The 26,771-nt window shown below is 36.2% G+C and overlaps 1 pseudogene; it reads right to left on the reverse strand.

The window, feature by feature from the left end:
• LOC102477191 (V-type proton ATPase subunit E 1-like) lies at nucleotides 1–26,771 on the reverse strand (annotated as a pseudogene).

Below are 26,771 nucleotides of genomic sequence, written 5' to 3' on the forward strand. Positions count from 1 at the left end.
TCATCTCCTTAAGACTTTGTTCAAAAACTTCCTATTGACACTTTCACCAAACAATACTTCCCAGACATGTGGCATCATCTGCTGGGCTATGAGATCCAGCTCGCTTTCCAGTGTGTTATTAACTTTTTTCTTAGGATCCCCATTGTAGATCTCAACTCTGCTGGCTATATCTTCAGGCAATAATGCCTCTGGATCAATAGGGACATCAACTTTTTTTGTACATAGAGATGGCTTTTTGCACTGCAGCCTTTACCAGAGGGAAGTCTTATTTCCAGCAACTAAGAATCATTTAGGACTCCAACAACTGGTAAAAGTCTTAGAAGACCACTCTGCCTAGCAGCACCTGGTACCTGGTTGTATCTTTCACAACCTTCCTTAGTCTCTGCTTTGCTTCATTCAGAAGTTCTGTGATAAAGTCATCTTCTGCTCTGAGGACCCTGAGCCTGGCTTGGTTCATCAAATTACATATCTGAGTTTTCTTCTAATACTCAATCTGCTTTTCTTTCTTCTCGTAATACACCATAATCTTCAGTCTTTGTACAAAATGACTTTTCTTAATGTTGAACTCTTTTTCTGCCTACACACCTATTTCTTCTGGTTTCTCATTGATTTCTTGTTCAATGAAAGCCATGATGTGCTTAATCTGCTTTTGCACATCAGCATCACTAGGGCCATGGCAAATATGAAACTAGGCCACTGAGCAACTGGCTCAAGTTTAAGTTTGAAGGGGGGCAGCAGGAGAGGAAGAAGAGGAGTATAATTTCTAATTTCACTGTTGTTTTTGTTTGTTTGTTTTCCCTTAGAGATTTTGTCATAGAGTGCATGTATTCACCAGAGAGAGAGAGAGAGAAAGGAACAGTGAGAAATCACTCCTAAGGGGGTGACCACATTGCAATCCCTTCTCTTCCATTCTCCTCTTGGGCTTCTGGGTACATACTCTAATTTTACTTTTTAATAAATTAATTTCAAATTTAAATTATACAGAGGCAGTTATTTAGGATGATCATTAACTAGAAAAAAAAAAAAACTGTATTCAAGTTTTATTCCTATTCAAGTTCTGTCCCTAAAATCAATTCGAAGGTCTATTTTAATGAGCTCTTAATTTGACCTTCCTGCCTCAATTATTTTCCTGTTTTAAATAATCAAATACCGTGTTGAGATAATAGTAACTTTTTAATACACATTACAAAATTTGTCAGTTTAAAAATTTGCGGTGGTCCCAAAGTGCCCTCAAATTTTAAGACACTAGTATTATATTATTCAACAATCTGACCTTAATCTAACTTTTCTAACTCCATGTACATTTTGGTCTATTTTTGTGTTTTCTTTCAAATAATCTTTCTTTTATTCGTTTCTAATGTCTTACTTTGTGTTTCTTTAAAATGACTTTTTCCTATCCCCAAAGGTGTAAATTTAACTTCTATTACCTATAAGAGTCTAATCAAATGATCCCATTTTGACTGTCTTAGTTTATCTCCATAGCCAGAGTACCATATTTTATATTTGTGCTTTTCTTTTTTATTTTTTTAGAGGTTTTTGCTATAGGGCATGTGTGCTTGCCAGACAGACAGAGAGAGACAGAGAGACAGAAAGCGAGAAATCACCCCTCAGGGGGGATGGCCACGCCACAATCCCTTCTCCTCCATTCTCCTCTCAGGATCTTGGGCACGCACACACACATGCCTGGCACGAGGTTTTTAAGCCACCGGGTCTGGGACACAAACCGCAGTTGACTACGTGGGAGTCCAGCGACATAGCCATTACACTAACTGCTGGTCTCATATTTGTACTTTTCTTATCAGTTACAATATCCTATCTTATACCAAGACAGAGGACCACACCTATTTATCTTATCTTTGCACCCCCCGCAATGCCTTCTTATAAAAATTACATAAAAAATATTTTAAAATAAATCATAAAAAGTGAGAAGCCATCATTCATGGTAATATATTTGATTGAGCCAATACACAGTATATTCTGGTTTGGAAAACTCATTTTTCATGCTGCAATGATATACAGTGGATGAATGTAAAATAAAGAAATTTAAAATAGAAGTAGAATAAAAGAAAGTGAGAAGACAGAGGACAAACTGTACTTGACACAGAACCTTTTTCTACTGATGAAAACACCTTTGAAAAGTATAGAAATATTTCCCCTGAGTCAACACTTACTGTTTATTCTTATTAACAAAAACTATTTTTACTTGCTGACCAAACTCTGTGTTCTAAGTATAGCCCATTTCTTCAATATACTATAGCAATCATCCTAGTCTTAGAAATATCTACTGCCCAGATCCTTGTGCCATGAGCCAAGATGCAGGATTGAAATACCACTTGACTGATGTTAAAACAAATCAATCAAAATAATTTATGTATTTGGGGCTTACTTTGGCCTATCAACAATCCAACGTCAATTGAGCCAGATTATGAAACATTCAATTGCTTGATACAATATGTTACACCTTCAAAAAAATACAAGGAGATTTATATCTGTTGATTTATATTTTTCAATTTCCTGAAGGAAAATGAAAGCTGTTTTTTTCAATTGCAGTTTCTGTAAAGCTACAAAACAAGAAGAAAAAAGGTAGACTTCAGCATTATTTTGTTTGTCAATTGAATTTTTATTATTATTGCTACTATTATGTGCTTTAGAAAACTCTTAGTATTGTCTTCACATCATCTTGGACTATTTATCAATGATGCCAATGAGTGAAGTAGAGCACCTAAATTTTAAAAAGATAATAATAAATAAATATTATTTCATAGATCATTTAATTTTTATGCAAAAATAAAGATAGTCTTTGCATTATATTTATTGGTGGAAATAATTTATTGTGTACTGTGCATAATCTTAAGTTTTCCATGATTATCTTACTTAAGCATCCCAATTTTTTGATAAAATAAGTATATATCCCCAAGGTAGTGCCATTAGCATTAGCTTAACTTTATACGCAATTAAGCTTCATATACAGTAAATTTATTCCAAGGAATGCCTGCTTGACACCTATTCAATATTGTCTTTGGAGAGCTTATGTATTTAAGGAAAGCTGACTTGTACCCATGGTTTATGAATTCTGGATAATTTAAACAATTAATGTTATTGATCATAATGTAATCAATAATAATACTTTGAAGTATCTTTAATTACATGAGCATTATGATATGAAAGAAGAAATGGAGAAATGGAAACACTAAGAAAGAATCAGATGGAACTATTAGAGGTGAAGTCTGTAATACAGGAAATCAAAAACTCTCTTGAAAGTATTAAAAGTCGATTAGACCAGGCTGAAGATTGAATCTCTGATGTAAAAAAATAAGACCTCTGACCTAGAGAAAACAACAAAAAAAATAGAGAAAATAACAAGAAAACACGAGGATAACATACGAAAAATGCTAGATTTCACTAGACACCCTAACATCCAAATAATTGGCATCCCAGAAGGTGAAGAAACTAATAAGGGCATGGAAAATCTATTCCATGAAATCTTGGAAGAAAATTTTCCAAGTCTGGAGAGGCACTCAAACATCCAGACCCAAGAAATACAAAGGACTCCAAACAGAATCAACTGCAGAAGATCTTCCCCAAAGCACATCTTAGCCAGACTGGCAAAGATGATTAATAAAGATAAGATACTAAAACTGGCAAGAGAGAAATGACAAGTGACTTACAAAGGTCACCCCATCAGGCTAATATTGAACTTCTCAATGGAAACAACGTGAGCAAGAAAAGAATGGGAAGATGCATTGAAAGTGTTAAGAGAGAAACAATTTCAACCAAGATTATTATATCCTGCAATATTATCCTTCATATGGGAAAAAAAGGTTAAATCTTCTAAGACAAACAAAACCTGAAAGAATTTTCCAATAACAGCCCAACTCTTCAAGAAACACTGAAGAAAGTACTGGTCCAGGAAAACTAAAGAAGTAACAGCCAGAAACAAAGGAATAAAAGGTAACTAAGATAATGGCCAACTTAAACGTCAGGACAGGTCCAGTAACATCGATCATAACATTGAATGTTAATGGATTAAATTCTCTAATCAAGAGACACAGACTGACTGAATGGATTAAAAAAGAAACCCACCTCATGGATAAAGACATACATATATTGAAAGTGAAGGGTTGGAAAAAGGTTTTCCATGCAAATGGGAACCAAAAAAGAGCTGGAGTCACGATACTAATTTCTTACAAAATAGGGTTTAAAACAAAAGCTGTTTGAAGAGAAAAAGAAGGGCACTATATTGTAGTAACTCGATCAAAAAGATATAACGCTTATTAATATCTATGCGCCTAACACAGGAGCACCCAAATACGTGAAGGACAGACTGTAAGATCTAAAAGGGGAGATAGACTGCAATGTGCTAATTATTGGAGACCTCAACACTGCACTATACCCTCTGGACAGATCATCTAGACAAAAAATAGGCAGAGAGATAAAGGATCTAAATGATACCATAAATCTAATAGACTTAACAGACATCTATAGAATTTTACAGCCAAAAACCACGAGATACACTTTTTTCTCACATCCACATGAAACCTTCTCAAAGATTGACCACATCATAGGGCACAAAGTAAGCCTCTAGATTCAAAGCCATAGAAACTATATCCAGCATCTTCTCTGACCACGATGGAATTAAACTTGAATTTAATTGCAAGATAAATCCTCAGAAATACTCAAATAAATTGAAACAAAATAGCCTACTCCTGAATGACTCCACAACTACTGAAGAAATAAAGACTGAAATCAAAAGATTCATGGAAGCAAACGACAATGAGGACATGAGTTTCCATAATCTTTGGGACACTGCTAAAGCATTATTTTTTTTTAAAAGTTAGTATGTTGTGGTGAGTTCTAGATTCCTCACAACATTTTTTTTTTAAAGATTATTTGCTAATTCTAGTCCTGAGACAAAAACTTCAATCAGAAAGAGCACCCAAAAGTTTATGGCATCCTCACTGTTCTGGAAAGACAAAAATCAGAGTCAGGAGCTACCAAGTTAAGTCAAGAAAAATAGACCAAAATCTTGGGCTATATAGATCTGCCTAAAAGTGTGTCAAATATTCTGCCTAATTTCCCATTTCTGATTCCTAACCTGTGTATGCAGATGGCAAGAAACTTTCACATTTGTTAAAAATATTGAAACTATTAAAAAAATTTGCACAACAAACTGTAGGTCTGGAAAGTTTTGTCACTCAGGTAATTTTCATTGTACTTCCTGCTTCTGTATAGAGTTGAAAAGTAGCTGAATAGCTGGGATTGATACTTTCCAGAACTATTTCTGTCATGTGACCATGAATCCTAATGTGTGAAATAGAAGCAGAAGTTACTGCCTTCACTTCCTACTGTAGTGGTTAAGTGACTCCCTCCCCCCCCAAGAGCATTTCATGATGTCCTCCTGTTCCATCCTATCAGTTGGGCCCCAAAGCCCTAGGCAACTTTTTGAGCCAGATGCTTTGGCTGTCTCAGCTTCTGTCTGTCTGAGCCTTTGAATAGTGATATGAAACAGAAGCACATCCATCTCTACCTACATAGAATCCTCTTGAGCCCTTATGTGATGACTTCTCTATAGCTTTACAATTAGAATTTCATTATATTTACCTATTTATATTTAAGAATCTATTTATTATGATAGCTACCCTTGTTACTTCAGAAAGATTAAACTGAAAATGAGGAGCACAAATAGCAGAGTAAAGATTGGAGATGTTAGGACAAAATACATACTGTGGTATAACCTAGAGAGAAGTTGACCGTTGAAACCACAAAATTAGATTTTGAGGGCTGAAATGAATAGGTGACTCTTACATGTGGAAGAAAGAGGGTGAACTAGAGACCAAAATCTCAAAACTAAGCAAATGATGTGTAGAATTAAGGGGCACGATAAAGAATGAGGCCTGGGCAAAGGCAACTGGAAATGAAGCTGAGACTCATCTATTTCTGAAGAGTTTCAATGGCATGGCAAACACCTAAATAGGATTTCAGGCTAAGCAATTCACCTGTTATAAGAAAGCAAAGGCACCAGGTTTGGCTAATATTTCCAGAGGTTTAATAATAAAAATATAAAATAGAGTTGCTAGATTTAACATTGGAAAAATTACCAATCATTTATTCACCCAAAATGTTGGTAAACTGTGTGTCAGAGACAGATCTGAGCATATTCTTAAGCCAGAGATGGAAGATGGAAGTAGTGGTAATTCATGCATCAATGTTTCTGAAAAGAAAGCACATTATGGGAAGGATAGGCAGGTGCGGCATGGGAGGATACATCTTCAGGGGCAGCAAGACATAGAGGAGAAAGGTGAGCAGAAACAGAGGAAATTAGGGAGAAAAGAGATGAAGGGCCTTAAACTTGGCTATAAAGCAGGAGGCAACAATGTTTGCTAAAGCCAGGAACAGTTATAAAGCTAATGATATGTAGAAACCCACTGAAGATTTGGAATAGATACTACAGTAAATAAGATAGAATATTAACTAGATGTAAATAAAAAGACTAACGAATAATTATGAACTCTCAGAAGAGGCTAAATAGTTATACCTGCAAAAACTGAACAGTAATAATGAGCCAGGAAAATTAAGAGGTGGAAAAGAATTTGAAGACACCAATTTAAAATCAATGAAAAGCAGAGATGGGGAAGAGAGAGTTGAAAAGTTTCTGGGACACTGACTGGGTGGTAGATATTAAGCACATATATTACACAATGCAGAAAGAACTAGTGATATTTATGGTCTTTGAAGAATTTATTTGTTTTTCTTTTAGAGAGATATTTGCTCTAGTGAGTGTGAGTGAGTGATGCCCAGCGTGAGTTTGAAGTCACTGGGTCTGGCTGGCTACATGTCCAGTGACATAACCATTATGCCATCTGCTGGTCCCAGGATTTTGAATTCTAGTTGAAAACACAAGACATAAGTATGTTATATTAAAAGGAGAGTTTGAATTAAAATATGCAAATGAATGTCCATTTATAAAGAAAATGTTTTGGGAAATAATTATGGTGGGTGAGCTTAAAAAGAATTTTTTTTGTTCTTTCTAGAGAGATTTTTGCTATAGGGCACGTGTGCTCACTGGAGAGACAGAAGTACAGAAAGCAAGAAATCACCCCCTGGGGGATGACTATGCTGCAACCCCTTCTTCTCCAGTCTTTTTTCGAGATTTTGGGCACACACATACATACATGCCCAGCATGAGTTTTAAGCCACCGAATCCAAGACTTGTACCACAGTAGACTATGTGGGAATCCAGCAATATAACCATTGTCATCTGCTGTTCTTAAAGAGAAGTTTCTTTTAAAAGGGGATTTCAATAAAAAATTTAGAAAAAAGTGAAGGGATGGAGCAAAAATCTTGAGTTGTCAGGAAAGTCATAATGCATTTTTGTATTGGTACATCATGACTTTCCTAATAGTTTCTAGGTTGGCAGAGGTATAAGAAGACTCTTTGAGATCACAGGGGATTCTCAGAGCTCTAGAGGATTGTTACTCCAAGCTTTTCTGAGGTTCCCTGGTTTGCAGCTGTCAGTCACAAGACTACTCAAGGTCAAGAAATGAGAGGTGAGGGGAACCAGCAGTTAGCGTAATGGCTATGTCGCTGGATTCCCACGTAGTCGACTGCGGTTCACGTCCCGGACCCGGTGGCTTAAAACTCACGCCGGGCGTGTGTGCATGCGTGCCCAAGATCCCGAGAGGAGAAGGGAGGAGAAGGGATTGTGGCGTGGTCATCCCCCCTGGGGGGTGATTTCTCGCTTTCTGTCTCTCTGTCTCTCTCTGTCTGTCTGGCCAGTGCACGCGCCCTATAGCAAAAACCTCTCAAAAAAAAAAAAAAAAAAGAAAAGAAATGAGAGGTGAGGACCTGAGGGCGTAATAGTTACATTGCTGGACTCCAACATGGTTGACTGTCTCAGGTCTTGAACCTGGTAGCCTGAAACTCACGCCAGGCATGTGCATTGGCATGCCCAAAATCCCAAGAGGAGAATGGAGGAGAAGGAATTGAGGCAAGCCATCTCCCCATGGTGAGTGATTTCTCACTTTCTGTCTTTCTCTCTCTCTCTGTCTCTCTGGCAAGCATATACACCCTATAACAACAACAACAAAAAATTTTCTAAAAAAAGGAAGAAAAAAAGAAAGAAAAAGAAGAAGTATGGGGGAAAATGTCAATATATTCTCTTGAATTTCTGGGTTCACAGCTAGGTTCACAGCTATCACTCTCATTGGCAAGGATGAAAAAGTTTCATCTGTACTAAAAATAGATCATGCCTGTCAGACAAATGCCTCAATAAAAAAAAAAATAATAATTTATCCTGGGCAAAAATGGCTGTTGGTTTAATGCAGCTGTGGAAGCTGAGCTCAAACCAACAAACCAACTTTCTTCTCTGCCACATAACTCCCATGATAATGACAACAACATAAAAGAACACAACGAAGAAAGAAGAAACAAAGAGAGAAATAGAGAGAAAGAAAGAGAAAGAAGGGAGGGAAGGAGGGAGGGAGGAAAGAAGGATGAAAGAAGAAAGAAGGAAAGAAAGGAAGGAAGGAAGGAAGGAAGGAAGGAAGGAAGGAAGGAAGGAAGGGAAGGAAGGAAGGAAGGAAGGAAAAAAAAAGAAAGAAAGTAAGAAAGAAAGAAAGAAAGAAAGAAAGAAAGAAAGAAAGAAAGAAAGAAAGAAAGAAAGAAAGAAAGAAAGAAAGAAGAGAAAGAAAGAGAGAGAGAGAGAGAGAGAGAGAGAGAGAGAGAGAGAAAGGGAAAGAAAGAGAAAGAAAGAAAGAAAGAAGAGGAGAAAGAGAAAGTGAAAGAAAAGAAAATGTTGGAAATTTATTTATTTTGAAAAACTATCCTGCAAGCACTATGCTGTCTGAAGCCAGAGGACAGCACCCACTCACCCTTCAGGAAAGATGATTTAAATTCATTTTCATCATTCCCTGCAATTGAGTTTAACGGCAGGAAAATCCTTCTGTTGACCTACAGTCGACTTTTTACTTTTTCTTTAATGCAATTGCTCTGAAGTAAACTAGTCTATTTGAATTGCTGGAATGAGAGAAAAGCTTAAAAAAATATCAGAAGCACAAACAAGCAAAAAAGTGTCAAAGCCATCTGTTTGGGGAATATCAGAACTGATGCAGGTAAATAATTAAAACAGTTTAAATGGCTTTCTTTTTCCACACAAAAAAGAAAATTTCAGGACCACATGGTATAAAGTATCACATATGGAAACTAATTAAAACCTTGTCAAAGGAAGCTTGTCATCTCTTATACTTCAGTAAGTGAACAAGAAAATAGGACATGATTTCTACAGAAATGGGCAAAATAATTTGCTTTGAAATTTGTCATTGTTTTAAAAAACACATATTTCAGGAACCTGAGTTACATATTCTCAAAACATTACTGTTGTTTTAATTAGAAATAAAATTTAAGCTTGGACTAAACTAATCCAGATTAGTTCTAAATTACAGAAGAATTTGAATGTGCTGTCACCTGGCATTTGAAGTTCATGTCATTAAATCACTGTGTTGACTTAATGTAAAATAAAACAAACAAAAAGTCAAGGAATCTAATTCCAGAGGTGCATGAAAGAAAGATGGAGCGACTCGGAACGGAGCATCAGGCAGCCTGAGTTCGATTCTTGGCTTGTGCAGTATATTGGTTAAGTGGTCAGTCCAGACTTGGCCTTTATCACTACCCCATTCTCAATGGGCATTTTACTTGTGTATTCCAGTCCACTTTGATATTCCATGGAAGTATGATATATAAAGGTAAATGTATTTCATTGAACTGATTTTATCAAGGTGCAAATTCCCTGTTACCCACCATTTCCATATCCCACAAACCACTCCTCAACACACACGTGTTCTCCTACTCCTTTGTATTAACTTTAGACATCTCTCATGGATTCTTTAGACCAGCCTGTGAATAAATATTCTCACCTTTCTGAGTGGGCATTCCCTAATTAGAATCAATTTGAGAATATTATTAGACCTTATGAGGTGTTTTCTGTGCAGGGTCACATGTAATCTTAAGAATAACCTTTTGAGTACTGGACTCCCACATGACAGTTTGTGGTTTGAGTCCCATACCTGGTGGTTTACTTTCCCTCTTTCCATTTTTCTCTGTAATAACAAATAAAATTAAATAAATAAATAAATAAATAATTCTAAAGGAAAAAAAAAAGAAAGAAAAACCTTTTGAGATATAGAATAGTATTATCCTAATTTAACTTATGACAGAGATGATGATAGAATATTTCACTTCCCTGACAGTGACACTGGGGCATGGTGACTCTATGTGCCTTTGTCAAACATTAATATCTATACAGGTAAACATGCTCTACTGTCTAATGCTGTCATAAACAGCCACTACCTGATGGAGATAAGAGGGCCTTCATTCATGAAATGAGTTTAGTTTAAGATTAATAACCCCTGCCTGGTTACAAATATAAATAAACAATCAGACAAGCACACACACACACACAGGAAAAATGTACAAAAAAACCTACTGAGACAGCCACATTTAGAAGCTAGAGCTGGATTTACTTTCAGAAATGAAACTTTTGGTCCAGAATGGGTATATTTCTATGAACAGAAGATTTTGAAAGCAAATTAAAAGAAGAATGGATAATTAATGAAAGCATCAAGAAAGGGAATTTAGCTGCCAAGGCAGTAAGAATGCTGAGTTACTGGGACCAGCAGATGGTGTAATAGTTGCTTCACTAGATTCCCACATAGTTGACCGCTGATCTACTGCCAGATGTGGCAGCTTGAAACTCAGGTCAGGTGCGTGTGTGTACATGCCCAAAATCCTGAAAGGAGAATGGAGGAGAAGGGATCGTGGAATGGCCATTCCCTTGGCCAGGATGGGGAGGGGATTTCTCTCTTTCTGTCTCTTTTTGCCCTATAGCAAAAATCTCTCAAAAAAAAAAAAAAGAGAGTAAAAATTACAATATTGCTTTTTAAAAAACACACATAACAGATATTTCAGATAGTGGTATAAACAAATCTTAAATTATTTGGACTCATAAAAATAGGATGATAGGAAATAATGTACACAAGTAGAGTCTGTCATATTACAAGGATCTTCCCACAAATTACTTTCTCACTCTTGTTTGGTAAACTATTTCACTTGAGAATTAGTCTAGGAAACTAATACAGAAGCAATCTTAATTTATTGGACTCATTAAAGAATAAGATAATAGATAAACATGACACACATATAAAAGGACTTGTAAAAGTTCGTGGAAAATAGAATTAAAGTACAAGTTTATTTTTATGCCAAAAAATTGAAATCCATGTGTAATTTTCTCAAAATACATATTCTCCATGGACTGTCACTTATAATCATTTTATTGCCACACAAGGCATGTGTTTCTGAGAGCAAGAGAGAGAACCTCCGATGGGATGTAGCCATGCCACAGTTCTTTCTTCTCCATTTTGCTATCCCATCAAAACCTTGGATTCACACACACATGTACCTGGCATATTTTTCAAGGTGTCAGGCCATGATCTGAACTACATTTGGTCATGTGGGATCTGGCTCCCAATTATAACACTTGACCACGATGAGATTGTGCCAGACCCCCATGATCATGTTGAAGATTCCCTCTCTCAGTCAAATCCATCACATTGCAAGGATCTCCATAAACACTATTTTTACACTCTCATTTGATAAGCCATTTCACTTGGAAATTATTCTAAGAAAATAATTGTTTTCTTTTTTCCAAATATAATATACACAGACCAGTAAAATCTTTCTAATCTTTCTTTCTGATTAGAGCATTTATTTAATACTATGTGTTTTTTAAAATGTATAAATTGAAAGTATATGCAGCTTCTTTCATCCTTCCTTAATTCTATTCTATAAATATCTCCCCAAAATACACATATGTGTCACAGTACAAGACACGTAGATACCATCATAGGATTCCATATAAACCTCAGAAGACTTGCCACCCACATGCATGAGCTCAGTACAGCTACCAAGATTCACACATGCCCTTTTTGCCCAAAACTGATCCAATTTACAGTGTTAGGTCTGAGCCTTACCTTTTTTTAGATCCCTAATAGCATATACCATGGTACTCAGCTCATTCAGGAACTATTTATTGATTTCATGAATAAAGCAATAGGTTCTATAGAGGAACTGACAGCTTTGCAAACAACTATAGTTTTCCTTGCTCCACTAATGAGAATGGACTGGAATCAAAGAATTCTCTCTCCACAAAGGGAAAAGTCTAACCAAAGATAACAAAGATACAACTCAAGTTTTGGACTCTGAAAGGAATATTATTAGCAGCTTCTGCTTGTAAAAAGTGCAGTAAAACAAATTTGATTGCCACTTAACTTCTTATCCAAACTAAGTCTTCATTGGCAACATGGCCGCATTGCAATCCCTTCTTTTCTATTCTCCTAGAATTTTGGAAGCACACACATTCATGCCAAGCATCATTTTCAAGCCAGCACGTCTGAGACTCAGACTGCAGTTGGCCATGTGGGAGTCTAGCACCTTAACTATCATACCAGTTCTGGCATCAGGTGTCTGGTTCTTTATTCTTTTGTTGGATTAATCAAAATAGAGGATGCTCAGAATCATACATACATGCAAAGTCTTCAGGTAGAAAAGGGAGTAAGAAGTCACAAGCCAGGAAAATAGGGGAAGTGAAATGGGTGAAGTATACAAAGCAAAAACTAAATGGTCATTTATGAAATGGTTTCATCCACATAGTCGACAATGGTTTGAGTTCCAGACCAGCGACTTAAAACTCATGCCAGGTACACGTGCATGCATGCCCAAAAACCTAAGAGGAGAATGGAAGAGAAGGGATTGCAGTGTGGCATTCCTCACTGGGAGGTGATTTTTGTCTTTCTGTATCTCTGTGTTTCTGGCAAGCACATGCACTCTATAGCAAAAACAAACAAACAAACAAAAAACTAAGTGGTCAGGACCAGCAGAGGCATAGCAGTTATGTCACTGGACTCCCACATGGCTGGCCGTGGTTCTGGTCCTAGACCTGGTGACTTGAAACTCACAATGGGCACATGTGTGTGTGTGCCCAAGATCCTGGGAGGAGAATGAAGAAGGAATTGTGGCATAGCTATCCCCCCTTGGGGGTGATTTCTCACTTTCCCTCTCACTATCTCGGTCTTCTTGCTCTTATGAGTGCCCTAAGGAAAAACCTCTACAAAAAAAAAAAAAAAATTAGAACAGCAAGTACAATGGAAATAATAACTAGAATCAAAATTAAGGAGGTTAGAGAGACGTTTTTGTGGTCAGGGTCATTAAACCAGACATCAGGAGAAAGCACACATCAAAAATCAGACTTCTAGCCTAAGTATAGCAAAATAAGAACAGAAAGGACAGTTACTTAACTAGAAACTTACACGTTTGTGGCCTTTAGCCTGAGCAGCTAGTCATGGTGCTGTCATCTTTACCTGACTCTTGTTCAATCTAATATGCTACTTTTCAGACTGCTTATTTCCCTTACATGTTTCCACACTGATTTTCAAGCCATCACTTTCAACATGTTACTACTTGTGAGTTTTATCTTCCATTTCTTTTGTTCAGAACTACTCTCTTAGACAATGTATTGTAGCTTCTCACAAAGGAAATTATCAAAAAAAAACTTCTGCTTTTGGTTGAAAATCTCTTGTAAATTGTTATTACGATCTCCATCATTGAAGTTGTTAAACACTCACCGATGGGTGATGGGTTTCTACAAGATTGTAGTCACCATTTCTTTAACTCCAACATGGCTATCTTTTTCTTAATCTCTTTTCTCTGACTTTTAGAACTGAGCATATTAGCTTTAATAAATGACTATGTCATTTTACTATCTTACTTTTCATGACCATTGATATGATAGATACCAGAATAAAATCCTTTTTTCATTTTCTACATTATTCTGATAAAGAGGGCAGAAAGGTAATACTCTCTGTAAATGGAATCCAATGTCTCATGAGTATTCAGGACTTAGAGTAGCTGACATTGGCAAGGATTACAGAATGAAGAGCACTGATGATAGGTGTATAATAAAACTGTGGTTTTATCAGAGAAGACATTCTGCTTGCCTTGCTTTCTTTATCTGACATCTAATCAAACTGGAACCAGATTATACCAGGAAAAATTGTATTTGTAGCACTGGACACCGTCCATTTCTACAGCCTGAAAAGTGGTCATGATTTCTAGTGGACCACATCTTTTTCTTTGCAGAGTAAATTATCCCACATATAATGTATCTTAGAGAAAATTAACATCATAAATAACACTTGGGTTCTCATACTACTTTTGTCCAACTAATGATTAAGAACTACAATTTTCCATTGACTTGAAGATTATATAAAGGTCAAGAAAATAAAACCGTTTTTCTTTGTTGAGATTTTCACTACACACAGGGACTATGAAATAGATCTTTATGTATTTAATTTGTTGCTTTATTTTTCAAAAGCAAAGCTAGCATAAAAAATGAATTTAATATATTGAGACCTTATTACTTATACTGTCAATGAGAATAGTACTAAAAGTTTACATTTTAATATCTGAGTTTGTAGAAATTTTCACCCGTCCCATTTGGATATGACAGAATCTTTATGAAATAGGCTTTATTTTAATAGGAGAAAAAATTTAAAACTTCTTTTTTTTTAAGTTATTTATTTCTTCTGAAAGAAAATGCAAGAGAGACAAAGAGAGACCCTAAACAGGGTATGAGAACCATGATCCAACTCTAGCTTAGGCCATCTGCAGATCATAGTTCAGGGAAGTCTCCATATTTGAACAAGAAACCTTAGCATGTGGGATTGCCTCACAGAACATAGTGTTTTATTACTGTGTCACGGTTCAATTCTCTACCTAAATTTATAGAATGTTTACTTCATGTTGGAATATTTTGAATTCTTGCAACTACATTACCTTTAATCCTTTAAATAATCCAGAAGAATCAGTTTCTGGTCTAAGCTGAGTCTAGAAGATCAAGTAATTTTTTTTTTTCATGAATAACAGATAATACATGAAACTTGCTTATTCATGTATTTGACTCTCTACTCTCTATTCCACCTGGCTATATTCGAAGTACTCAGACCTTACATGTCTAAAACCAAGCTCTCTCCTGTCACTAACAAACCTGCTTCTCTCTGTTTTCATCTTGGCAAATGGCAACAATATCCTCCTAGTTTCTTAAATTCAAAATCTTGTGATTATAAATATTTGTTTTTATTATTCTTCATTCCACATCAAAATTTCAGCAAACACTGCTAGTTCTACTTTATCCATTTCTGATTATATATCCTTTGTTAATTTTGTTCTAACTCATCATCATCACTCTCCAGAACCGTTAGTTGCCTCTTTAATCCCATGTGTATTCCTTCTAAAGCCTACTCTTGCAAAACAGCCAGCAGGTTCTTTTAAAAAAGTAAGCCAAGTCGTGCCACTTCTGTGGTCACAGCTATGCAATAATTCACTATTTTTCTCAGAGTCCTAACTATGATCTTGAAGCCTTAGATGATCTCTCTTCTGTTCCTCTCTCATTGCTTTCTCCCTTATACCACCCCAGGTGCACTGGCCTTCCTCCTTGCTCAAACTATGCACTAATTGTCTCATGCCGCTTGAAACCTTGTTGTCTGGGTTACTCTTTCTTCAGATTTTCACCACTGTATCCCATTTCATTAGATCTCTGATCAAATGAAGGCTTATCAAAAAAACTGTTTTCAGTCTATTTAAAAATATCACACTAGTTATTCTTCGTTCACCCTGCTTTTATTTTCTTAGCACGCCATTACATCCTATGAATTTATTTTGGTTTAATGTCAATATTATCATTCTACTAAATGGCTTCTCCAAGAAAGCAGTGACACCTCTTTGGCTCATTGCTATATATTTAGTGACTAAAACAGTGTCTAGAACATAGTAGACACTCAGTGAATATTGGAAACATTCACACATTCAATAAATACTTAAGAAGTATCATAAATATACTAGACATTATCTTCCAATAGATTTCAACCTAGAAGGAAGAAAAGAACACTGATAAAGTGGTTATTCAAACACTTTATAAAGTCTTGATGAAAATAAAGACATACAATCCCCCCTGGGGGGTTATTTTTCACTTTCTATCTCTCTCTCTCTCTCTTTGTCTGTCTGGCGAGCGCATGCGCCCTATAGCAAAAACCTCTCCAAAAAACAAAAACAAAAAAAAAAAAAAAAAAAAAAAAAAAAAAAAAAAAACAATAAAACCTCTCCCCCCAAAATAAATAAATAAATAATAAACACATATAGAATACTACAAAAACAGGTAACAGGTAGAAATAATTTAGATCTGCACATATAGAAAGGTCTTCTATTGGATCATCAGAAAAGTTAAGGTATTTTTCTGTGGTTTTCTATGCAATAAATGAGTAGTGACTTCTCCAACAGCCTAACAGATTGAATACAGGGATGATTTAGGCATAAAGAGAGAAGGCCATAAAAGGAAGTTCTATAGAAATGGAATATCTTATTTGAGGGCTACAAGTATGGTAAAATCAACTAAAACTCATTTGAAAAAGTTAAAAAAAAAAACTTAAATGGAGCCATTAGATCATATTAAGCAAAAGGAGAGTGGGAGAAAATAAAACTAGATAAGGCATGTTATCTTTTAATCTTTTTCCTAAACATAATGGAATCTTGATAGTCTAGAACTTTTAAAATTGTCAGTCTAAAATATAAAGATTAGATTATAATATGAGTATGAATATGGAAATATATAGGACTCAAAAGCAGTGTGGTAGCAATGAACAAGAGAAAAAAAATGTGTTTTACAGAAATAATCTTTGTTAAAATAATGGTTTTTGGGCCCAGCAGGTAGCATGGTGGTTAAGGGCACTGGTCTCGCATGTGGCTGACTACAGTTCGAGTTCTGGGCCTGGTGACTTGCTTTTCACTTTCTCTCTCTTTCACTCACTCTATCATTTTCTGGTCAAATTAAAAAATAAATAAATAAGTAAAGTTCTAAAAATAATTCTTTAAAAAAACCAATCTTTTATTTGAGATAATAAAAAGTCCTGGAGACAGATAGTGGTGACGGTTGCACAATGATGTGAATTGTACTTAGTGCCACTTAAATGTACTTAAAATTTGTTAAAATTATCAATTTCATATTATCATTCCTTTCAGGTTGCACAAGGGCTAGCTAATTGTGTCTCATAGACAGGGTTGGCCCTGACTGTTACTGGACAAATTTGTCATGGACACTTGAGTTTAGCAGGATGCCTTGTGCAAAGAAACTGCACACATGCACACAAGCCCTGCTTAGATTTGGCTCTTCCAAGATCATCTTGCCAAGATCATGTTTAGGTCTGAATGTCTTTTTTTTTTTTTTTTTTTTTTTTTTGAGAGGTTTTTGCTATAGGGTGCGTGCACTCACCAGACAGACAGAGAGAGAGAGACAGAAAGCAAGAAGTCACCCCTCAGGGGGGATGGCCATGCCGCAATCCCTTCTCCTTTATTCTCCTCTCGGGATATTTGGCACACACGTACATGCGCCTGGCGTGAGTTTTAAGCCACCAGGTCTGGGACTCGAACCGTTGTCAACTATGTGGGAGTCCAGAGACATAGCCATTATGCTAACTGCTGGTCCCTGAATGTCTTATTTACAACCAGAAATTACAGGAGGTAATAAGCCCTGATTGGATAAGACAGGAGCAACTGACCATTAACCCCTTTTGGATCATCTTTGCCAGGGTCATATCAGTCTTGAAGGTTGACTTGCCCTTAGAAAGTAGTTTCAGGACCAGCAGATGGCACAATGATTATAATGCTAGACTCCCACATGACTGATCACAGTTTGAGTCTCAGACCTAGTCTCTTGAATCTCAAGCTGGGCACGTGTGTGTGCATGCCCAAGATCCCAGGAGGAAAAAATAGAGGAGAAAGGATTGTGGTGTGGCCATCATACCTAGGAAGTGGTTTCTCACTTTCTGTCTCTATGTCTCTCTGTCTCCTCAGTGAGCACACACACCCTATAGCAAAAATCTCTCTTAAAAAAAAAGAAAGAAAAAGAAAAAGAAAGAAAGAAAGAAAGAAAGAAAGAAAGAATTAAAAAGACAGCCTGTATGGATCACATAGACTAGGCCTGGCTCCAGTATCTCCTGGATAACCTTATATAGAGTCACGTCTGTGCTACAAGGACTATTTCGCTGTAAGCATTTAATGCAGGACTACATAGGAACTGTTTTTGAGGTCTCAAAGAAATATTTGAATCCAGTACCTCCAGAACAAAATTGCCAAGACTACATTCAGGTTTAGAAAGTATAGGAAGGTACAAATCTGACTTAGATCTGAAAAGTACGTCTGGTATTTGGCCTCTCCTGGACTGCCCTTTCCAGGCCTAACTGGGTTGTGAGAGTTAATACACCTCAAGCATTACAGAATCTACACCAGAAATCAAGAGAAAGACAGTACTCCAACCGATGACTAAAATTCACTGAGATTTGGAGAGATACAAGAAATAATAAAAGAAAAATAACTCCCCCTCAAAGGAACACAGTATCTCCTCATCAGCAATGGATAACATACAAGAAATAGTTGAAATGACAAAAAAGGAGTTAAGAATATTGCATGTAACAAAACTCAATAAGATATAAGAAAAAATAGAAAATAAATGACAGGAGATGAGAAAATTATTCCAAGACATGAAGGAGGAGCTATATAAAGAGATAAACACTAAATAAGAATGAAACAGAACTTCTGGAGATGAAACATACAACACAGGAAATAACAGTCTCTCTCAGAAGTATTTTTTTGATAAAATAAGTCTTTAATAAAGATTTTTACATGTCATGTATTTAATGAAAAGCAATGTAAAGGGTATATAAACACTCTGGTTGAAATTTTATCTTCAGGTCATATCCGTTTTCTTTAAGATCTGTACTTATTCTTGTGATGCTCCTAAAAGTAGACCTTGCATTCAGTTTGACTCATCAGTAGCTCCTCCAGATACTGCAGGATACAGATTCAGTTGCAGCTTCTTTTTGTTCTTTTGTTACACTTTTTTTCAACTCTTGTCACATTCATTTTCAGTATTTCGGATAATGAATTTCTAATTTGTAATTCTTCTAGAGTTGCTGATTTTTTTTTTCCAATTCTGTTTTATTAGAATCATCTTGAGAAGCTCTTATTTTAAGGAGCTTGGATTCCTGATCTTTATTCTGAGTTCCATCTAATGTCTTAGTGAAGAGTAATTACTCTCTTATTTTCTCTACATTTTATTGAGCTGTTTCTGCCTGTAAAAATATATTGATATCTTCTAATTTTTCTACTATATCCTCTTTCTCTTCCTTCAATCTTCCATTTACACTGTTCTGTTTGAATATGTTCTACCATATTAATTTCCGTATGACTTTTGAGGTTTACTACTTGTTCCCACTTCAGTTCTCTCTCTTCTTTAGTTTTACACATTCCTTCTGTATTGTTCTGAAAGCTGATGAATCAAAAAAAAAGCTGAAGTTTTGTCATGAGATCACCAATCTTATGTTTTAGCATGTTAAATTTTATATCCATTTCAGTTCGACTGAATTTTAAATCTCTTTGGAAACGAATTTCTCCATTTTCATATTCATTTAAATTTTCTTGTCATTTCCAAGAGTTTCTTAAATTCAGTTATCTTTCTCTAATTCACAATTTTTCTTTATTATTTATATAAATTATATTCCAGAGATTGCTTTAACTCTTTAACTGTTCCTTCTCATCCTCAGCTGTCTTCTTTTCTCCTCCTTCTGCTCCTCTAATAATTCTTCATTTCCAAATGTAGCAATCCCTGATGTCCAGTCCTGTCCTTCCCTACTCCTCCTCTTAAATTCTCCACCTCTCTCAGAAGTATTAACTATGAATGAGACCATAAAGATAAAAGGATTTCCAAGCTTGAAGACAAAATGTTTGATTTAGTACAAGTCACTAAAAATAATGAAAAATAACCATTAAAACTAAGAACAACATACTGGAAAATTTAAACACTATTAAGGAGACAAATATCCATATAGTGGATATTTCAGAAAGAAAAGAAATAGATAAATGTGTAGAAAATCTCTTTCACAAAACAGTCTGAAAATGTTCCAAATGTAGAAATATATATAGACATCCTGATCCAGAAAATAAGAAGGACCCCAAATATTGATAGAATTGACAAAAGATGATCCTCTGATCTTCTCCCAAGTATATCATTGCCAAAATACTGAAAATCCAAAAAAAAGAAAAGATAATATTCTAAAAATAGCAGGAGACTATTGTCAAGTTACTTATCTAAGGTACCCCATCAGACAAACCTCAGACATCTCTACAGAAACCATTCAGGCAAGGAAAGAAGAGAAAGATACATTCAAAATTCTGAAAGAAAAATAATTTAAGACAAGAATACTATACACACCAAGATAATTCTTTGAATTAGAAGGATTGATAAAATCATTCCCAGATAAATAAAAACTACCAGAATTCACCAACACTAGACCTGCTCCTAAAGAAATGTTTAAGAGAGGTTAATTGGGACTTGGAGAAGCCCTTCTTTCCCTGCTCCCCCTGCCAGGGGAACATACACTCCAGTAACAGGCCTTGCTGCATGGTGAGCCATTGCTAGCTGGGAGGTTGTACTGCAGACAGTGGCTCATCACCTCTCCCACACACCTTTGAACTCTCAGGTGTGTTCAATGGGACTCAGAGAAGTGCTCCTTTCCCCACTCCCTGTACCATCAGGGCAACCTCCCCAAGGGCCTGACTGCACTGAGTGAGCAGGAACATTGAGTCTGTGGTTCATCCTCTACCACTTGCCTCTGCACTCTCAGACTTTAGCATTTATCATGTGCTGCGTGACCATGCCTTCTGTCTTCTTCAATTGAAGTTCAGCAGCTCAGCCCTAGGTGTACCTATTCTTGAGAAACTGGGAGGACTTTGATTTATCTAAGTCCAGAGACAATAGGATAGGTTGCTGGGAGAGCATCAGGGAGGTGGAGCAGCAGAGAGATTGTTGATCATTTCCTCCTACTCACCTTTTAATACTCAGAATTACCTTGAACAATTTAGAAAGAAACATGTAATTCACTTGATGACTAGCAGCCATTGCAGAGGCACAAGAAATATGAGAAACAAAGACAATATCCCTCCCCTAAGGGAAATGATCAATTCCTCATCATCCACAGACAACACCATGGAAATTGTGGAAATTTCAGATAAATAACTCAGAGCATTTATAGTGACAAAACTAAATGAGATGCAAGAGAAGAGACAATGAATTCCAGAGGAGGAAAGACAAAAGAGACAATGAGCTCCAGGAGATGAGGAAGTCTTTTCATGATTTGAAAGAAATAATACACACCATAAAAAAGAATCAAACAGAATTGTTAGAGATTAAGACTATAATACAAGATATCAAAACCTCCCTTGAGAGTGTTAAAAGCAGATTATATCACACAGAAGATTGAATCTCAAATGTAGAAGACAAAAATTCTGACCTAGAAAAAATTATTTAAGAGGCTACCTGTGGCTACAAGACTTGACAGCAGAGACCCATGTCTCATCCCTTTCCCCACTCACTTTTGGCCTTCAGGTTTGTATCCTGGGACTTTAAGATGAACTTGTACTTTTCCCCCATCCCATTCAGAGACAGATTCAAGAAAGCAGACTCATCTCCTCTCCCATTCACCTTAGGACTCTCAGGATAGCTCACTGCATGATCTTGTCTTTGTTCCTGAGGTCAAGCTCAGCAGAGAAGTTCAAGCACACCTGTTCTTTAGAAGCAGGGAGGACGTTGGGTCACCCAGGGACCACTGACATCTTTTTGGTACCTTTGTAAACAAAACCATAATATGAAACAAATCCTGATTGTTGGCTTTTGAGACATTCTGCATTATAAAAAGACCCAGGAAAATCAAAGGAGCATGGAATTCCATTCTATATTACAGATAAAGCAAATCAAGTGTTGACATATGAAATACACAATACAAGACAATAAATAATCCCTCCAGCTCTAGACACTGTTGGATGTAGATCAGGATTTGTGACAGATACTGATGGTTACAGCTGTTTCCAGTGTGCCTGGTTTTGTAAAACAAGACAGCTGTATATGGACCATATTGTCTATCAATTTCTCTAGAGGCCATAGGCAATAAATTCATAAATTTTGAGGTTTATTAGGCTTATGAGGTATCTATAAATATACTACCCACCTGTAATCATGACTCCTTAGGCTACGTAAACACACAAGTGGTGCCTGTCTTCGAGATCTTACAGTTTTTGTTCATTTGTTTGTTTGCTGAGATGGTTGGAAAATAGGATATAAAAGAGAATTGCATTTCGTTTGTATGCTAATTTATCACCTTTGTGTTCTCTGTCCATTTCACTCAAAAAAGTCTCTGGTAACAGAAATGTAGTGATCTGGTATGAGATTTTTAAAAGGGAAATTATATCTACTCTGAAGATGGACCTGTATAAATAATTCCAGTTTGGAGGTAGGTTTTGCAGAATGTGAGCAGAGTAGGCTTCAGTGCAATATATTAATGATCCATGTCATAGAGTGTGATAGCCATCCATTGAGAGAATAGTTCCTCTAGCCCTTTACACAGAGTCACAGTTGATTCCATCACCTGTATCTAGAACCCTGGTTACTATCCAAGGTAGAGGCAGTGAGGGTGCAGAGGAGAAGCACTTCAGTCACAAGTAAAAGTGACCATGATATTTCTTCAAAGGAGTTCTTGAGCAGTCTGGATTCTGCTGGCACTTGGCAACGAAAGAAGCTGGTAGGTGCCAGACACTCTAGAAAATGCCTTCTTTTTTCAACTAGAAAAAGAAAAGGTGGCATTTGGGTTGGTTCCATGTCTTAGCAATTATGAAAAGTGCTGCAATAAACATCAATGTGCAAGCACTTTTCCAATGAAGAATTCTTCTGTCCTTTGGGTCTATGCCAAGGAATGGGATTGCTGGATCATATGGTAGTTCTATTTGTAGGCTTTTGAGGAATCTCCAAATTGTTCTCCACAGTGGTTGGACTTAATTACATCCCCACCAGCAGTGTAAGAGAGTTTCCCTTTCATATTCTACGGAATACTATTCAGCCATAAAAAAATAAAAAAATTTTAAAAAAAACCTGACTTTTGACAGAAAGTGGAAGAATATGGAAGATTTACTGCTGAGTGAAGCAAGCCAGGCTATGAAGGAGAGACATTCTATGTCCCCACTTAATATATACCAAGTATCCACACTCTATAACTGAAACTGATGGGCTAAAGGATGTACAAACACAAGAGATGGATGTGAATGCCAGATGTGGTGTGTGTGGAGAAGTGGGGCCTGGGGAAGAACATTTGGAGGAGGAATACGGAGACAGCATTGTTGAGACAGGGAGGTAGTGTTGTTATATTCTGATCAACTGGACCGGGGAGAAATGTTCACATATTGAAATGATCACTTTGTTAGCTAAATAATGTGAATGAATGTATTAAAAAATGTAAATAAAATAAAATAAAATAAAAATACAGGTTGTTGGGAGAGGGTGAGAGGGAGGGAATAAAGGGGGAAAAGAAAGAAGCAAAACATTTAAGAGACAGAAAAATGGAAAATTACCTGTTGATGATAATATGTATGGTAATATCTTTGGTTGAACCAATATACAGTGTATTCAGGATGGGAAAATTTATTTGGTATGCTGTAATGATGAACAGTGATTGAATGTGAAAAATATATGAAAAATAAATATAGTTTGTTGGACTCCAAAAAAAAAGAAAAAGAAAAGTATTAATATTAATTTTTAAATTGACCTACTCAGGGGAAAAAATTCACTATTAACAATAAAATACTTAATAATTTGTCTTCTAAAAAAAAAAACAAAAAGAAAAAGAAAAAAAGAAAAGGTGGCTATTAGTTGTTGTACCATTATTTTGCACCTGAACATGATCTCAGTAGATGATCTAGGAAAACATTAATAGTCCATTGTTAAGTACTGTGAAAGGACAAAGAAAATAGAATCAAATTTTAAATGAAGAATTCTAGAAGACTCTGGTAGAGAAAGAGGCAGGGAGGAGTTATGCCCTAAAGCACTTCTCTAACTCCCAAATCATTTCCTTAGATTTATGCCTTACCTGCTTGGCACGGTCTTGCTGAGACCAACCAGGCTGGAGCAGGGCTTCTGGCACTGTCTCCTGAATAATCCACAGGATGAACCACAGGACTTTTCCTCTGGGATAATCTCATAGCACACTTTACCTTTTCCAGGTGAGCATTCACACTGCATTTGAAATGTGATTTAATACAATTAAAAATCCTCTTAATTACACAATGAGCATCCCTGTGATTTATCTCTTCATCCTAGTGACTGTGACTGTGTTTAATTCTTTTCAAATTCTCAATAAGTATTCGTAGCATGTATATCATTTAAATTAAAATGTTCTGGGAACCAGCAGTTAGCGTAATGGCTATGTCGCTGGACTCCCACGTAGTCGACTGCGGTTTGCATCCCGGACCCGGTGGCTTAAAACTCACACCGGGCGTGTGTGCATGAGTGCCCAAGATCCCGAGAGGAGAATGGAGGAGAAGGGATTGTGGCGTGACCATCCCCTCTGGGGGGTGATTTCTTGCTTTCTGTCTCTATGTCTCTCTCTGTCTGGTGAGCGCACGGGCCCTGTAGCAAACCCCCCCCAAAAAAAAAATGTTCTAACCATGATAGGATGGGTAAGAGGATTCCGGTTACTGATTTCTCAGATATATGTTTAAACAAATTTCACGCCAAAATTTATTTTTACTTATTCAGGTTATGAGTAGTGACATCCTGACACTCTAGGGTGCTCAAATTTAAAAATGAAAATATCTCATTTTCCAGTTGCAGAGACTACTAATGCTACAAGGCTTAAATGATACTATAATGAATGAGTTTTTTTTTTTAATTTGGATAATATGATTACAAAAGTAATAGTTCTTGCTTCTACTGTTTCCTTTACTCTTGCAAATTAAATATATTTTTTGCAAAACTATATTTAATATAATTTAGGATAGAACTTAGGAATATGTTTTGTAAGGAGCCTATAAAAGTCTTTGTCTATAAACATATAAACATATAAACATAGTAATTGTCTTTGTTTCTTTGTTTTATTTTAGAGATTCTTGCCTTAGGGCATGCGTAGAGAGAGAGACATACACAGTGAGAGGGAAAGTGAGAAATCACCCCCCAAAAGGGATGGCCCCTGTACAATCCATTCTCCTTCATTCTCCTCTCTGGATCTTGGGCACACATGCTCACATGTCTGGTGTGATTTTCAAGCCACCAGGTCTGGGAATTTTGTTTTTCTTTTCTTTTTTTGGAGAGGTTTTTGCAATAGGGCTCGTGGGCTTGCCGTAAAGACAGAAAGAGACAGAGAGACAGAAAGCGAGAAATCACCCTCCAGGAGGGAAGGCCACGCCGCAATCCCTTCTCCTCCATTCTGCTCTCAGGATCTTGGGCACGCATGCACACGTGCCTGGCGTGAGTTTTAAGCCACCGGGTCCAGCACTCGAACCACGGTTGACTACATGGGAGTCCAGCAACATAGTCATTATGCTAACTGCTGGTCCCAGGCCACCAGGTCTGGGACTTGAACTGCAATTCTGCCATGTGGGAGGAGTCCAGTAACGTAACCACTATACCATCTATTGGACCTATTTGTTTGTTTTAATCTACAGCTTTAGGGCATTTTTCAGATGAAAAGCTTTAAATTAGCTGTAGATTGTCAATATTGGTTACATGTGAAGGCTCTCATAGATTCCTGATGAACAATCTACTTAATATATAATTAATATTAATTTGCATAGATCCATACTGCAGTCATGAGCAATACTATGGGTGTTCCCTTTTATTCACAGTAACAATCCCTTGTATTACTTAAAGTCCCTTGACTGTGTAGTTCCTTCTATTAGTTCCTTCATTTCTTCTGCCCAAGAAATAAGATGGAATCACACGGTCTCCTTTACTTCACAACTTCAGAGAAACGTATTAGAATAGTTGGTTTCAATACGCTTATACTTAATTAATTGTATTAACATATTTTTATAATTCACCTAGACTGATAAAAGTTTTAATGACTATTTCAAAAATATGTAAACTCCAGATGACAATCTAGTCTACCTAGCACAAAAGTCATAATAATAGCAAATTAAGTGCAAATGAGTAATTATTTATTTTCCTACAACGTATTAGAATAGTTGGTTTCAATACGCTTATACTTAATTAATTGTATTAACATATTTTTATAATTCACCTAGACTGATAAAAGTTTTAATGACTATTTCAAAAATATGTAAACTCCAGATGACAATCTAGTCTACCTAGCACAAAAGTCATAATAATAGCAAATTAAGTGCAAATGAGTAATTATTTATTTTCCTACATTTTTGAAAATTTTTTTACAATACTCATATTTGAAAATGGAAATTTTGGGAAAACCATGACCATGTATCATTGCTTCTTCTAGTCCACAAATGAGACCTACAAAGTGAGTTGATATGTTTTCATCATACATTTTTAAGTACCTGTTTTCTTCTCTTTTGTGTATTGTTAAATGTCTCTTTTATCATTCAGTCAGAATCCTATAATACCATACTTTGCCTGCTTAAATTTCCCCAGGTGGTATTCAGGAATGCTTTATAAAGTTGGACCAATATACAGTGCATAGATGCTGGAAAAATTCATTTTGCATGTTGTAATGATATACAGTGTTTGTATAAAAAATAATTTAAAAAATATATATATTAAAAACAACATCTAAGAGGGCTGACCTTGGTGTGGTGGTGGCAAAGGCAGCTGTAGCCGACAT

Source organism: Tupaia chinensis, unplaced genomic scaffold, assembly GCF_000334495.1.
Source record: "Tupaia chinensis unplaced genomic scaffold, TupChi_1.0 Scaffold150006_1, whole genome shotgun sequence".
Taxonomy (NCBI): domain Eukaryota; kingdom Metazoa; phylum Chordata; class Mammalia; order Scandentia; family Tupaiidae; genus Tupaia; species Tupaia belangeri.